The 6,093-nt window shown below is 38.9% G+C and overlaps 1 non-coding gene across 1 annotated transcript; it reads right to left on the bottom strand.

Moving 5' to 3' along the window:
* Positions 1–6,020: 6,020 nt before the first annotated feature.
* Positions 6,021–6,093, bottom strand: trnav-cac (transfer RNA valine (anticodon CAC)). Its single transcript has one exon. It is a non-coding gene; the product is annotated as a tRNA-Val (tRNA).

Below are 6,093 nucleotides of genomic sequence, written 5' to 3'. Positions count from 1 at the left end.
GTATCGGTACCCTTCCCCACGTCTGTGCCTCGACACAATCCTGTCTCGGAGCTCTAGGGACAATTCCTTCCACCTCATGGCTTAGTTTATGCTCTGACATGCACTGTCAACTGTGGAACCTTATATAGACAGACAGGTGTGTGCCTTTTCAAATCATGACCAATCCATTGAATTTACCACAGGTGGACTCCAATCAAGTTGTAGAAACATCTCAAGGATGATCAATGGAAACAGGATGGACCTGAGCTCAATTTCCAGCCTCATAGCAAAGGGTCTGAAAACGTATGTAAATAAGGTATTTTTTAAATATTTTTTTATGAATTAAAAATGATATGTTATCGCTTTGTCATTATGGGGTATTGTGTGTAGATAGATTTTATTTGACTTATTCCATTTTCAGAATAAGGCTGTAACGTAACAAAATGTGGAAAAAAGTAAGGGGCTATCATAAAGAACTACAAATGTATTATTTTAAGTGTTTCTAAAATACCCTATGGGAAAAATGAATGGTGGAAAATGGTTGGAACCATTTCCCTGTTTGACCGCTAGGTTTTATGGGTATTATGACACCTCCACTGTGGGGCTTTTCCCAGTTTTATTTGACAATTTGTATCATGTTAAATATTAGCCACTATCGGGAGCCACTGTCAGTAACAGCCACATACATTTATTTTGGCATACTTTCATTCCGTTGACCTTTCTTTAATCTGTCACATCCTTGTGAATTGTTCCTGAGGGTTGCTAGCATTAGTGAATCATATTAAGCTAAAGTATTGCAATAATTTGGGACATGTAGCCTATTTGAATTGACAAACCTCAACTGTTTCAAACCATATGCTAGCCTAGGGGCATTGGGAAATATTGTCTAGACCAGTGATATTTAAAGTTGGGGTCGGGGGGACTGCAGTGGGGATATATATATTCATTATTTAGGAACAAAAAATTATGAGTACAGATTATTGTATGAGACAATATAGAAACGTTTTGAGAAAGTTAATTAGAAAAAAAGTATTTGATTGGGTAATTGAAGGTTATTTGTTGATGTAAAAAAAAATGTAACGTACCGATTTTAAAGTTGTATTTGGGGTGGGATCACAAGAAATGATTGCAAAAAAATGGGGACCCCAGAAATTCTGTAGGAAAACATGGTGTCCCTGCTGAAAAGGTTTGAATACCATTGGTCTAGACACATTTTTCCAGGGGAGATGAAGTTTATAAATTGACTGGCTGGGCCGTGGGACAGTGGATGCGCATTTATAAATCTAATGGAACCGCTAACAGGCACTACCCGCAGAATGCTGGGATGTTGGTGCTTCAACTCCCTGCTATTAACCAATTAGCATCCAGGATCCAAACAACCTGTTTTATAACATTGCATTGCCTCTGGTTATTGAAAGACATGTCTAAGACTGGTCTTTTCATGTATTCTGTAGGCCTATGTATTTGTTTCGTTTTTTTTCAGTTATCACTATCTGCCTCTGGTCTAAGATTGGTCTATTCATGTATTCTGCAGGCCTATTTATTTGTTTCGTTTTTTTCAGTTATGACCCTGTTTCGGTCATCACTATCTGTTTTGTTAAAATCTGTTTCAACCCCGGGTTCGAACCAGGGACCTTTCGCGTGTGAGGCAAACGTGATAACCACTACACTACATAAACTACAAGAAAAAGAGTGGAAGTCATGGAAAATGTTAGGAATGCCCACAAGTCTACCGCCCATAATATCCCAAATAGAGTACCACAGTAGGAGTCATAATACCCATAAGAACTAGCGGTCGAACAGGGAAATGGTTCCAATCGTTTTTCCACCATTCATATTCCCCACAGGGGATTTTAAAAACAATTAAAAAAGGCCCGTGTTTCTTCTTGGCTTACCCTGGCATGGTAACCGTGTAATTCTCTCTAGGACAAGGTGACTTTTATAAAAAATATTCGCCTGTATTTACCCCCCCAAAATTAAATGCTAATTAACTGCTAATGTGGCTATCATAAAGAACTACAAATGTATTATTTTAAGTGTTTCTAAAATCCCCTATGGGAAAAATGAATGGTGGAAAAATGGTTGGAACCATTTCCCTGTTTGACCGCTAGGTTTTATGGGTATTATGACACCTCCACTGTGGGGCTTTTCACAGTTTTATTTGACAATTTGTATCATGTTAAATATTAGCCACTATCTGGAGCCACTGTCAGTAACAGCCACATACATTTATTTTGGCATACTTTCATTCCGTTGACCTTTCTTTAATCTGTCACATCCTTGTGAATTGTTCCTGAGGGTTGCTAGCATTAATGAATCATATTAAGCTAAAGTATTGCAATAATTTGGGACATGTAGCCTTTTTGAATCATTATGGAACTCAGACCACACGTAGCAGGAATTTATTCAGAGCGCCCAAGCTAGCCACCCCAGCAGAGGGCGTTACGCGACTTAAAAGGGTAAGTCTGAATAGCAAATACTGAGAAGTGCGTAGGAAAAGCATGAATTCCTAAATTGGGATCGAGCCCTAAGTGAATAGGATTACTGTCTAATTTGTTAAAATGTGCTTCCGCCCGGTCTCCTTTCGCGTGTTAGGCGAACGTGATAACCACTACACTACGGAAACTGCATGAGTAGGATACTAAGGGTGTGACTTTGGCTGGGTGGGTGGGTGGGGCATTTATCGCTCTCAGAACCTAATGAAGTCAGAAATGACTTAGCTCATTAACTAAGCAATAAGGCTTGAGATCCTGGGAATTATCGTGTGAATAACTCCTGAATAAGCTCTCAGAACCTAATGAAGTCAGAAATGACTTAGTCCATTAACTAAGCAATAAGGCTTGAGATCCCGGGAATTATCGTGTGAATAACTCCTGAATAAGGGCTGATTCACCGTAGGGATGGTTTGGCTGAGCAGCCGGCTCTTGGTAGAGTCTTGGTGGTTCCAAACTTGTTCCTTTTAAATATGATGGAAGCCACTGTGTTCTTGGGTACCTTCAATGCTGCAGAAATGTATCGGTACCCTTCCCCACGTCTGTGCCTCGACACAATCCTGTCTCGGAGCTCTAGGGACAATTCCTTCCACCTCATGGCTTAGTTTATGCTCTGACATGCACTGTCAACTGTGGAACCTTATATAGACAGACAGGTGTGTGCCTTTTCAAATCATGACCAATCCATTGAATTTACCACAGGTGGACTCCAATCAAGTTGTAGAAACATCTCAAGGATGATCAATGGAAACAGGATGGACCTGAGCTCAATTTCCAGCCTCATAGCAAAGGGTCTGAAAACGTATGTAAATAAGGTATTTTTTAAATCTTTTTTTATGAATTAAAAATGATATGTTATCGCTTTGTCATTATGGGGTATTGTGTGTAGATAGATTTTATTTGACTTAATCCATTTTCAGAATAAGGCTGTAACGTAACAAAATGTGGAAAAAAGTAAGGGGTCTGAATACTTTCCGAATGCACTGTAGCTATGCAGGCTAGCTACTTTTCCTTTGCTAGCCAGCCAACTAAATCTATCACACAATCACATCAAGCAGCTGAAATGACAGAAAACTGTCTGCACTTTTGTTTGTTTTACCTTGGATTATATTGCCATTTCTTTGGATATATCCATTATAATGACCCTGATCAATTAATTTGCCTGGCTCAGAGAAGCTGTCATTCTGGTCACATTCATACACATCGCACGGTGGAGGTCACCAAAAAAACGGCAACATTGATCCACAGGTCGGAGAGGCAGACAGCAAGGTTTAGACAAACCTCAACTGTTTCAAACCATATGCTAGCCTAGGGGCATTGGGAAATATTGTCTAGACCAGTGATATTTAAAGTGGGGGTATATATATTCATTATTTAGGAACAAAAAATTATGAGTGCAGATTATTGTATGAGACAATATAGAAACGTTTTTGAGAAAGTTAATTAGAAAAAAAGTATTTGATTGGGTAATTGAAGGTTATTTGTTGATGTAAAAAAAAATGTAACGTACCGATTTTAAAGTTGCATTTGGGGTGGGATCACAAGAAATGATTGCAAAAAAATGGGGACCCCAGAAATTCTGTAGGAAAACATGGTGTCCCTGCTGAAAAGGTTTGAATACCATTGGTCTAGACACATTTTTCCAGGGGAGATGAAGTTTATAAATTGACTGGCTGGGCCGTGGGACAGTGGATGCGCATTTATAAATCTAATGGAACCGCTAACAGGCACTACCCGCAGAATGCTGGGATGGTGGTGCTTCAACTCCCTGCTATTAACCAATTAGCATCCAGGATCCAAACAACCTGTTTTATAACATTGCATTGCCTCTGGTTATTGAAAGACATGTCTAATACTGGTCTTTTCATGTATTCTGTAGGCTTATGTATTTGTTTCGTTTTTTTTCAGTTATCACTATCTGCCTCTGGTCTAAGATTGGTCTATTCATGTATTCTGCAGGCCTATTTATTTGTTTCGTTTTTTTCAGTTATGACCCTGTTTCGGTCATCACTATCTGTTTTGTTAAAATTTGTTTCCGCACGGTTTCGAACCAGTGACCTTTCGCGTGTGAGGCGAACGTGATAACCACTACACTACGGAAACTACAAGGAAAAGAGTGGAAGTCATGGAAAATGTTAGGAATGCCCACAAGTCTACCGCCCATAATATCCCAAATAGAGTACCACAGTAGGAGTCATAATACCCATAAGAACTAGCGGTCGAACAGGGTAATGGTTCCAATCGTTTTTCCACCATTCATATTCCCCACAGGGGATTTTAAAAACAATTAAAAAAGGCCTGTGTTTCTTGTTGGCTTACCCTGGCATGGTAACCGTGTAATTCTCTCTAGGACAAGGTGACTTTTATAAAAAATATTTTCCTGTATTTACCCCCCCAAAATTAAATGCTAATTAACTGCTAATGTGGCTATCATAAAGAACTACAAATGTATTATTTTAAGTGTTTCTAAAATCCCCTATGGGAAAAATGAATGGTGGAAAATGGTTGGAACCATTTCCCTGTTTGACCGCTAGGTTTTATTTGTATTATGACACCTCCACTGTGGGGCTTTTCCCAGTTTTATTTGACAATTTGTATCATGTTAAATATTAGCCACTATCGGGAGCCACTGTCAGTAACAGCCACATACATTTATTTTGGCATACTTTCATTCCGTTGACCTTTCTTTAATCTGTCACATCCTTGTGAATTGTTCCTGAGGGTTGCTAGCATTAGTGAATCATATTAAGCTAAAGTATTGCAATAATTTGGGACATGTAGCCTATTTGAATTGACAAACCTCAACTGTTTCAAACCATATGCTAGCCTAGGGGCATTGGGAAATATTGTCTAGACCAGTGATATTTAAAGTGGGGGTATATATATTCATTGTTTAGGAACAAAAAATTATGAGTGCAGATTATTGTATGAGACAATATAGAAACGTTTTTGAGAAAGTTAATTAGAAAAAAAGTATTTGATTGGGTAATTGAAGGTTATTTGTTGATGTAAAAAAAAATGTAACGTACCGATTTTAAAGTTGTATTTGGGGTGGGATCACAAGAAATGATTGCAAAAAAATGGGGACCCCAGAAATTCTGTAGGAAAACATGGTGTCCCTGCTGAAAAGGTTTGAATACCATTGGTCTAGACACATTTTTCCAGGGGAGATGAAGTTTATAAATTGACTGGCTGGGCCGTGGGACAGTGGATGCGCATTTATAAATCTAATGGAACCGCTAACAGGCACTACCCGCAGAATGCTGGGATGGTGGTGCTTCAACTCCCTGCTATTAACCAATTAGCATCCAGGATCCAAACAACCTGTTTTATAACATTGCATTGCCTCTGGTTATTGAAAGACATGTCTAATACTGGTCTTTTCATGTATTCTGTAGGCCTATGTATTTGTTTCGTTTTTTTTCAGTTATCACTATCTGCCTCTGGTCTAAGATTGGTCTATTCATGTATTCTGCAGGCCTATTTATTTGTTTCGTTTTTTTCAGTTATGACCCTGTTTCTGTCATCACCATCTGTTTTGTTAAAATTTGTTTCCGCCCGGTTTCGAACCAGGGACCTTTCGCGTGTGAGGCGAACGTGATAACCACTACACTACGGAAAC

The sequence above is a fragment of the Salmo trutta genome, unplaced genomic scaffold (genome assembly GCF_901001165.1).
Source record: "Salmo trutta unplaced genomic scaffold, fSalTru1.1, whole genome shotgun sequence".
NCBI lineage: Eukaryota > Metazoa > Chordata > Actinopteri > Salmoniformes > Salmonidae > Salmo > Salmo trutta.
Note: the sequence above shows the minus strand (reverse complement) of the source record. Positions and strands in the feature narration are given on the sequence as shown.